Here is an 11,363-nt window from a genome sequence, read left to right as displayed (position 1 = left end):
AAGACTGAGCAGCGAGATGATGATCCCCACCCTCTGCTCCTCATCACCAGAGGAATGGGGAAGTAGGCGAAAATGGAGTTTGCAAGCCTCTCTAAAAACGAACAAAATTCTCACTACCCCCGCAGGAACGTATCCGGAAGCGAGATCTTAGGCTTAGAACAAACTCCATGAACGCAAGCAGAATCGGTCACCTGAAACTGAGAGACAGTTTTACGGAGATCTGCTACCTCCAGTGAAAGACCTTGTACGCGGTCAATCAAGGCTGAAACCGGATCCATGCTTTAAAACGGTGATGGCGGTTTATAATGTCACGGATGGTGTTGCAGAAAACTAGAAGTCACAAATAAAGATCCAACTGACTTGATCCCAAACTAAGGAACATATGGGTAAGCCCTACAAATGCCCTAGAGCTCTCCCTGACTGCTCAGCCCATGCAAAGATCTTAATGATAGAAAGTTGCATGCCCCCGTACCTAGACTGAGTAACACCTGAAAACCCTATAATAGTGAGGGGACACGACCACCGGCTCCCTGCACTGAATACGGAGGGAGTCAGGGTCACCTAGAATCAAGCCAACAGGAAAACACAAATAAAGGAATAGACTTATCTGAGGAACCAGCAGTTGCAGCATCTAGCAGTGAGCACAATCCAGGACAATCCAGGAAGTGGTATAAACCGCAAAGTGAAGCAGTATGGGAGGGGATATAAAGGGAGGCGATCACTGCTAATAGATGACAGCTGGGAGAGGGAGGAGAGATGACAAAACGAAACCAAAACAAAAGAACATCATGCAAGAGGTACTGAAGAACGTCTGTCAGAACTTCTCAGAGATCTGGCGGTGACACCCCCTCCTTTCATTCGATCCTTCCGCTTTAACAACTTGTCCCACATTTCCGATCGATCACATTTCAGCCATTGACTTCCCTTGGATGTGGTATCCCTTTCTCACGCTCCCTCTCCGGCGTGGAACCCTGATTCCCCGCTACCCGTGATCACCATGGTAGACGCAGAAAAGAGCATCGAAAGTTGATAGGGAAGATATTCAATTGGATCAAGGCCGTCACGGCGACGTGAGACAAGGTTGAGTAGTATGTGTGCACACGCCTACACGTACTGACTGATTGGGCACATGGCCTGAGCTTGCCCTTTATGCCTTGGAGGTGCTGGCCTGCCCTGCAGCCAGTGTATTGTATGAACGTTTTTTTAGCACGGCAGGAGGGGGTTATCACAGACAAGCACAGCCGCCTGTCCACACCCAATGTGGACAAGCTCACTTTCATTAAAATGAACCAGGCAGGGTCCCACAGGACTTGTCCATACCTTGTGCAGAATAGACATGTATACCGGCCTCATCCAGCCATTGTTGTACTTCAGCGCACTTTCTCTTTGTTTTATTTTTTTCTATTTCCCAATGTTTTGGGGTCTACCAAAATTTGAACAAAAAAAAAAAAATAATAATAAAAAAATTAAAAAAAAGTGTTGGCTACCTCCTCCTCCTCCACCGCTGCTTCTACCTACACCGTCACATAAATTGCCTCCTCAACCTCCTACTCCATATGGTCCTCCTCCTCCTAGATCAAGATTATTATTTTTTATTTTTACGTTTTTTATGTTATTTGAAGTCATTTTCCTATCCACATTTGTTTCCAGAACCACTTGCCATGCTCTTAACCACATTTTGCAGCCCTCTAGCCCTTTCCATGACTTTTTTAGAGCCATTTTAGTGCTCCAAAGTTCGGGTCCCCATTGACTTCAATGGGGTTCGGGGTCAAGTTCGGGTCCCCGAACTCGAACTTTTTTGTGAAGTTCGGCTGAACCCGTCGAACCAGAACATTCAGGTGTCCGCTCACCTCTACTAGCAAGCCTTTTTTTCCGTTAATACCCCCCAAAAAAGGCTGCAATTTTGTCACTTCACCTCACAACGGCTAACAAGCATTTTTTTCCACTAATACACCCCAAAAAAGGCTGTAATTTTTCCACTTCACTGCAAAACGGCTAAGACTTTTTTTCCCCACTAGTACACTCCAAAAAAGGCTTCAATTTTGTTACTTCACGTCACAACGGCAAATAAGACCTTTTTTCCCACTAATACACCACAAAAAAGGCTTTAGAACATATAACTGCACCACTGAACAGCTAATATGACTTTTTCTTTCTATAAATACACCCCAAAAAAGGCAGTAATTTTGTCACTTCACCGCACAACGGCTAATAAGCCCTTTTTTTCCCTCTAATACACCCAAAAAAAAGGCTTCAGAACATATAACTGCATCTCTGAATGGCTAATAACATTTTTTCCCCACTAATACACCCCAAAAAAGGCTGTCATTTTGTCACTTCACCACACAACAGCAAATAAACCCTTTCTTTTTTCCCCACTAATACACCGCAAAAAAGGCTTTAGAACCTATAACTGCACTGCTGAACGGCTAATAAGACTATTTTTTTTTCCACTAATACACCCCAAAAAAGGCTTTAAAACATATAACTGCACTGCTGAACGGCTAATAAGACTATTTTTTTTCCACTAATACACCCCAAAAAAGGCTTTAAAACATATAACTGCGCCGCTGAACGACTAATAAGACTATTTTTTTCCACTAATACACCCCAAAAAAGGCTTTAAAACATATAACTGCGCCGCTGAACGACTAATAAGACTATTTTTTTCCACTAATACACCCCAAAAAAGGCAGTAATTTTGTCATTTCACCGCACAACAGCTAACAAGCCTTTTTTCCACTAATAAACCACAAAAAAGGATTTAGAAAATATAACTGCACCCCTGAACAGCTAATAAGTAGAGTTGAGCGAACACCTAGATGTTCGGGTTCGGGGAGTTCGGCCGAACTTTAAAAAAAAGTTGGGGTTCGGGACCCGAACTTGATCCGAACTTGGACCCGAACCCTATTGAAGTCAATGGGGACCCGAACTTCACTTTATTATTTTCCGTTATAACATGGTTATAACGGAAAATAATAGTATTAGCTTTTTCAGATCTGAGTTTTCGCGATCGTGAAAACTCAGATCCGACAGTATATTCTAACACAGAGGCGTTGGGGACGCTTCAAGTTAGACTATACTAAGAACTGTGTACATAACGGCCCCCTGCTGCCTGGCAGCAGCCGATCTCTTACAGGGGGCTGTGAAAGGCACAATTAACCCCTCAGGTGCCGCTTTTTTTTCCACTAATACACCCCAAAAAAAGCTGTGATTTTGTCACTTCACCACACAACGGTTAAAGGGAATCTGTCACTAGCATATTAGCAATTTTTTTTTTTTATGAATCCATATGTAATAAAGTACCTTATTTCCATATGTCTTGTTCTTTTTATTCTGTGTCTTGTCATTTCTTCAAAAAAATGCTTTTTATAATATTCAAATGAAGCTGTAAGGAGCCCAGAGGGGCGTTATTCTTTGTCCACAGTGCCCAGGAACGCCCCTCTGAAGTGCCGTGCCCGCCTAAATTTGAAAACTAAGAACTCCTCCAAGATCGCCTAAATCACCTCCCAGAGGCGAGGCTAAGTGCTCCCCCCCAGTGCCGCGCTCTGCGGCAAACACCCCCGATCCTCCTCTCGCCCGCAGCCGAAATCCCACACAGGCGCAGTGCCGGCGATTGCCTGCACCTGCGCGATGATAAGATGACTGAGGGCAACAGCTTCAACAGCGTCACTGGGCATGCGCCGATCCCAGCTGGCTGAGGAAATGGTGAACACGTCACTGGGGATCGGCGCATGCCCAGTGACGCTGTTGAAGCTGTTGCCCTCAGTCGTCTTATCATCGCGCAGGCGCAGGCAATCGCCGGCACTGCGCCTGCGTGGGATTTCGGCTGCGGGCGAGAGGAGGATTGGGGGTGTTTGCCGCAGACCGCGGCGCTGGGGGGGAGCACTTAGCCTCGCCTCTGGGAGGCGATTTAGGCGATCTTGGAGGAGTTCTTAGTTTTCAAATTTAGGCGGGCACGGCACTTCAGAGGGGCATTCCTGGGCACCGTGGACAAAGAATAACGCCCCTCTGAACTCCTTACAGCTTCATTTGAATATCATAAAAAGCGTTTTTTTGAAGAAATGACAAGACACAGAATAAAAAGAACAAGACATATGGAAATAAGGTACTTTATTACACATGGATTCATAAAAAAATTTTTTGCTAATATGCTAGTGACAGATTCCCTTTAACAGGCCTTTTTTTTCCACTAAAACACCACAGAAAAGGCTTTAGAACATATAACTGCACTGCTGAACGGCTAATAATACTTTTTTTCCCATTAATACACTACAAAAAAGGCTTTAAAACATATAACTGTACCGCTGAACGGCTAATAAGCCCTTTTTTTCCACTAATACTCCCCAAAAAAGGCTGTAATTTTGTCACTTTACCACACAACCGCTAACAAGCCTTTTCTTTCCACTAATACACCACAAAAAAGGCTTTAGAAAATATAACTGCACCGCTGAATGGCTAATAAGACATTTTTTCCACTAATACACCCAAAAAAAATGCTGTAATTTTGTCAATTTACTGCAAAACGGCTAATAAGACTTTTTTTTCTTTCACTAATACACCCCTAAAAAGGCTTCAGAACATATACCTGCACCGCTGAACGGCTAATAAGACTTTTTTTCCACTAATTCACCCCAAAAAAAGGTGTAATTTTGTCACTTCACCGGACCAAGGCTAATATGCCCTTTTTTTTCCCACTAATACATCCCAAAAAAGGCTTTAGAACATATAACTGCACCGCTGAACGGCTAATAACACTTTTTTTCCACTAATACTCCCCCAAAAAGGCTGTAATTTTGTCACTTCACCGTACAACAGCAAATAAGCCTATTTCCCACTAATACACCCCAAAAAAGCTGTGATTTTGTCACTTCACACAACGGTTAACAAGCCTTTTTTTTCCCCACTAATACTCCACAAAAAAGGCTTTAGAACATATAACTGCACTGCTGAACGGCAAATAAGCCATTTTTTCCACTAACACCCCAAAAAAAGCTTCAGAACATATAACTGCACTGCTGAACGGCTAATAATACTTTTTTTTTCTGGTAATACACCCCAAAAAAGGATGTAATTTTGTCAATTCACTGCAGAACGTCAAATAAGCCCTTTTTTTCCATTAATACACCACAAAAAAGGCTTTAAAAAACATAACTGTACCGCTGAACGGCTAATAAGCCCTTTTTATCACTAATACTCCCCAAAAAAGGCTGTAATTTTGTCACTTCACCGAACAACAGCAAATAAGCCCTTTTTTCCCCCACTAATACACCCAAAAAAAAGCTGTAATGTTGTCACTTTACCACTAAACGGCTAACAAGCCTTTTTTTTCTACTAATACACCACAAAAAAAGGCTTTAGAACATATAACTGCACCGCTGAATGGCTAATAAGACATTTTTTCTACTAATACACCCAAAAAAATGCTGTAATTTTGTCAATTTACTGCAAAACGGCTAATAAGACTTTTTTTTCTTTCACTAATACACCCCAAAAAAGGCTTCAGAACATATACCTGCACCGCTGAACGGCTAATAAGACTTTTTTTCCACTAATTCACCCCAAAAAAAGGTGTCATTTTGTCACTTCACCGGACCAAGGCTAATAAGCCCTTTTCTTTCCACTAATACATCCCAAAAAGGCTTTAGAACATATAACTGCACCGCTGAAAGGCTAATAACACTTTTTTTTCCACTAATACTCCCCCAAAAAGGCTGTAATTTTGTCACTTCACCGTACAACAGCAAATAAGCCCATTTCCCACTAATACACTCCAAAAAAAGCTGTGATTTTGTCACTTCACCACACAACGGTTAACAAGCCTTTTTTTTCCCCACTAATACTCCACAAAAAAGGCTTTAGAACATATAACTGCACTGCTGAACGGCAAATAAGCCATTTTTTCCACTAACACCCCAAAAAAGGCTTCAGAACATATAACTGCACCGCTGAACGGCTAATAATACTTTTTTTTTCTGGTAATACACCCCAAAAAAGGATGTAATTTTGTCAATTCACTGCAGAACGTCAAATAAGCCCTTTTTTTTCCATTAATACACCACAAAAAAGGCTTTAAAACACATAACTGTACCGCTGAACGGCTAATAAGCCCTTTTTATCACTAATACTCCCCAAAAAAGGCTGTAATTTTGTCACTTCACCGAACAACAGCAAATAAGCCCTTTTTCCCCCCACTAATACACCCAAAAAAAAGCTGTAATGTTGTCACTTTACCACACAACGGCTAACAAGCCTTTTTTTTCCACTAATACACCACAAAAAAAGGCTTTAGAACATATAACTGCACCGCTGAATACCTAATAAGACTTTTTTTCCACTAATACACCCAAAAAAATGCTGTAATTTTGTCAATTTACTGCATGACGGCTAACAAGCCTTTTTTTTTTCTCACTAATACACCCCAAAAAAGGCTTCAGAACATATAACTGCACCGCTGAACGGCTAATAAGACTTTTTTTCCACTAATGCACCCCAAAAAAGGCTGTAATTTTGTCACTTCACCGGACCAAGGCTAATAAGCCCTTTTTCCACTAATACACCCCAAAAAAAGCTGTGATTTTGTCACTTCACCACACGACGGTTAACAAGCCTTTTTTTCCCACTAATACTCCACAAAAAAGGCTTTAGAACATATAACTGCACTGCTGAACGGCAAATAAGCCATTTTTTCCACTAACACACCAAAAAAGGCTTCAGAACATATAACTGCACCGCTGAACGGCTAATAATACTTTTTTTTTCCGGTAATACACCCCAAAAAAGGATGTAATTTTGTCAATTCACTGCAGAACGTCAAATAAGCCCTTTTTTCCCATTAATACACCACAAAAAAGGCTTTAAAACACATAACTGTACCGCTGAACGGCTAATAAGCCCTTTTTTTCACTAATACTCCCCAAAAAAGGCTGTAATTTTGTCACTTCACCGAACAACAGCAAATAAGCCCTTTTTTCCCCCACTAATACACTCCAAAAAAAGCTGTAATTTTGTCACTTTACCACACAACGGATAACAAGCCTTTTTTTCCCCACTAATACACCACAAAAAAAGGCTAGAACATATAACTGCACCGCTGAATAGCTAATAATACTTTTTTTTTCTGGTAATACACCCCAAAAAAGGATATAATTTTGTCAATTCACTGCACGACGGCTAACAAGCCTTTTTTTTTTCCCACTAATACACCCCAAAAAAGGCTTCAGAACATATACCTGCACCGCTGAACGGCTAATAAGACTTTTTATCACTAATACTCCCCAAAAAAGGCTTCAGAACATATAACTGCACCGCTGAAAGGCTAATAACACTTTTCTTTCCCCTAATACTCCCCTAAAAAGGCTGTAATCTTGTCACTTCACCGTACAACAGCAAATAAGCCCATTTTCCACTAATACACCCCAAAAAAAGCTGTGATTTTGTCACTTCATCACACAACGGTTAACAAGCCTTTTTTGTCCCACTAATACTCCACAAAAAAGGCTTTAGAACATATAACTGCACTGCTGAACGGCAAATAAGCCATTTTTTCCACTAACACCCCAAAAAAGGCTTCAGAACATATAACTGCACCGCTGAACGGCTAATAATACTTTTTTTTTCTGGTAATACACCCCAAAAAAGGATGTAATTTTGTCAATTCACTGCAGAACGTCAAATAAGCCCTTTTTTCCCATTAATACACCACAAAAAAGGCTTTAAAACACATAACTGTACCGCTGAACGGCTAATAAGCCCTTTTTTTCACTAATACTCCCCAAAAAAGGCTGTAATTTTGTCACTTCACCGAACAACAGCAAATAAGCCCTTTTTTCCCCCACTAATACACCCCAAAAAAAGCTGTAATTTTGTCACTTTACCACACAACGGATAACAAGCCTTTTTTTCCCACTAATACACCACAAAAAAAGGCTTTAGAACATATAACTGCACCGCTGAATAGCTAATAAGACTTTTTTTCCACTAGTACACCCAAAAAAATGCAGTCATTTTGTCAATTTACTGCATGACGGCTAACAAGCCTTATTTTTTCACTAATACACCCCAAAAAAGGCTTCAGAACATATACCTGCACCGCTGAACAGCTAATAAGACTTTTTTTCCACTAATACACCCCAAAAAAGGCTGTAATTTTGTCACTTCACTGCAGAACGTCAAATAAGCCCTTAATACACCACAAAAAAGGCTTTAAAACATATAACTGCACCACTGAATGGCTAATAAGCCCTTTTTCCCACTAATACATCCCAAAAAATGCTTTAGAACTGCACAGCACAGCGGCTAATAAGACGTACAAATATTTCATAGTAATACACCCTGTTAATGGCTGTATCACACAGCACTTGTACCCAATAACAAGTAAGGTTTGCTGGAATTACAGAGCTATGATCTATTGCAAATATAAAAGCAGCAGTATAATGGCAATTTGGATCCCCAGTCAGGGCAGCAAGGTGTAATAGAATTGCTTCTATTACCCAGGCTGTACACTTCCCTATTGGACCCTGTTCTCCTTTTATAGTGTGGAATAATTCCTCCCTTTCCTTTCACTTTTAATGATCTTTCCCTGAACTTCTATTCAGCCAAAATAAAGTTTTAAAGTATTTTCTACCACTTTCTGGAACGGTTTGCTGGAATTACAGAGCTGTATAATGGCAATTTGGATCCCCAGTCAGTGCAGCAAGGTGTAATCGGATTGTTATTATTACCCAGTCTGTAACCTTCCCTACTGAACCCTGTTCAACATATATGCTGTGGAATGATTCCTCCCTTCCTTTCCCTACACCTTGAATAATCTTTCCCTGAACTTGTAAATCATTTTTTTTAACACAATTAACTTTTTTCTAGCACTGTCCCTAGCACCTGCTGATGTCTTTCCCTGCACTAATCACACTTGAAAATGGCTGAATCCAAGATGGCTGAGGCTATTTATAGGGCTGTGACATCACAGGGGCTGGCTGACGGCTGATTGGCTGCATGCATGGCATTGTGGGTGATCCCTTGTTCCCAGAGTTCTTTGCTCCATGTCCTAACATGTGCAGCAGCCATTTTAATGTGCTTCGCTACCACAAATGTGATTCGTTAACACGAAGCGTGAGGAAATTCGGATTCGGTGCAAATTGAATTTTTGTTGAAGTTCGGATCGAATTCCACTTCATCAACTTCGATTCGCTCATCTCTAGTCACAATCAAGCTTTTATTCTAGTGTCAGGGACAGTGAAGAGAAAAACTAGAAAGAAGGATAATTGTGTAGAATAGGGAAGGGCAGGGAAAGCTTTCAGCCAGGGAGCGAGGAGCTGAGGCTGGGTGTGCCTGGCACAGGCAGGGCCTTCTAGCTGTAGTTACTGCCTTATTATACAGCTGCAGAACCTCAAAAGCAGCTACCTACAAGAATTTATTTTTTTTCTCATTTGACCACAAAGACAGAAACTATGGGTTTTTTTTCCAAACCTGAAGTTTCTCTCGGCTTATTGCCAGCTTATTCCCAGTACAATTAGCTTTATGCTGCAGTGCTGACTGCGGAACAAATAGTGTACATTTTTTCAGTGCATCATATCCATCCATTCTAAATGTGTTGCTTTGTAGCAGAAGCATTTTACGCCATCTGCTGCTGTTAAGCTATTGTTATATTTTATCTCTGAGTTAAAACACTTTTAAGTTCATTTTCCGACAAATCAAGGGCTGAGGGGGCGGAAGGGAGGAGATTAACTGCATTCCAAGTGTATAGCACATGTTTTACAATCCAGAAGGTACTGTTTTAAATCTATAAATGAAAATATCTCAAATAATAGGCCAAAATCTGTGACAGGGCATCTCCAGACAGTTCAAGCATTGGTGTGGGGTACAAAAATAGCAATATAAGTGTACTGTGTTAAATCTCTGAGTGAAAACACCTTAATCAGTAGTCCAGAATCTGTAAAAGTGCATCTTCAGACAATTTAGGTGTTGGTTTGGAAAGGAATAATCTCATAGTAGCTTGACAATTTGTGTTTTAAACTAGAGAAAGCTTTTCTTCTGAATGCATATTTGAACACATATAAGACACTAGGCCCAAATCTGTTACTGGTGCCAATACTGCATTGTTCCCAAAGTAAATTGTCAAAAGCAGTGTCTTCAGTGGGTTTGTAGAAAGGGAAGGATATTTAAAGAGTAACTAAACCTTTACATAAAGTTTTAATATGTTGTCCCTAATGTCCTAATTGAACTATCTCTAATATACTTTATTAATCAATTTTCTATTTTGACTACACTTTTCCCTGCCTAAAGCGCACCATTCCCTTTGCTTAAAACTCTGTTTTCTGTACACTGCCGACAGATCAGCGGTACATGGAGTACGGAGTACATTTTATCAATGGGGTCGCAGCAGTGCTGTGAGTATCATGCTCCCTGGACGATTACTAACTCTTGGCATAGCACATGGGTACTCTGTCCCTATGGAGAGCCAGGTACATCACCGGATCTCCGAAAAATGCCTTTGCCTTGCACAATTCAGACCAGGGCAAAGGAGAGCATTGGAGCATGAAAAAGGAGAGCATTGGAGCATGAAAATTCATTAAAAAAAAATCCTAAAATATTCTAAAAGACTATAGGATGTTATACACCAATTTTCAGGGCAATTGGAGCAACTTTGGTTGTGGTACATGTACAGTCAAGTCCATAAATATTGGGACATCGACACACTTCTATCTTTTTTAGCTCTATACACCACCACAATGGATTTGAAATTAAACGAATAAGATGTGCTTTAACTGCAGACTGCCAGCTTTAATTTGAGGGTATTTACATCCAAATCAGGTCAATGGTGTAGGAATTACAACAGTTTGCATATGTGCCTCCCACTTGTTAAGGGGCCAAAAGTAATGGGACAGAATAATAATCATAAATCAAACTTTCACTTTTTAATACTTGGTTGCAAATCCTTTGCAGTCAATTACAGCCTGAAGTCTGGAACGCATAGACATCACCATATGCTGGGTTTCATCCCTGGTGATGCTCTGCCAGGCCTCTTGTCACGAGGGTATCGAGAACCACGCATATTTAAGATAGGGCTGTTTTCCTTATGGTAGCTTTCTGGGTTTGCTTTGCAAACCCTTTTGGCTCACTCAGGGATCCGTAGCTCCTTCTCCTCAGCTGTTCCTTGTCCAGCACTCCCAAACCTCCTTATATTCCTCTCTCACACTTCTCTGGTTGCCAAAGATAGAACTTCCTGCCTGGACATCTATTCTGACCTTCTGGAGCTGTGTTGCTGCGTTCTCTGGTAGTTGGTCCAGAACGCTACCCTCCGGATCCCTGTTGGACCTTTGTGGTCTATTGTGATCGCCCACCTGGGTATATGTGTTTGTCTGTTT

Source organism: Bufo bufo, chromosome 1 (genome assembly GCF_905171765.1).
Source record: "Bufo bufo chromosome 1, aBufBuf1.1, whole genome shotgun sequence".
NCBI classification, from domain to species: domain Eukaryota; kingdom Metazoa; phylum Chordata; class Amphibia; order Anura; family Bufonidae; genus Bufo; species Bufo bufo.
The sequence above is the reverse complement of the archived record's forward strand: the minus strand, read 5'-3'. Positions refer to the sequence as shown.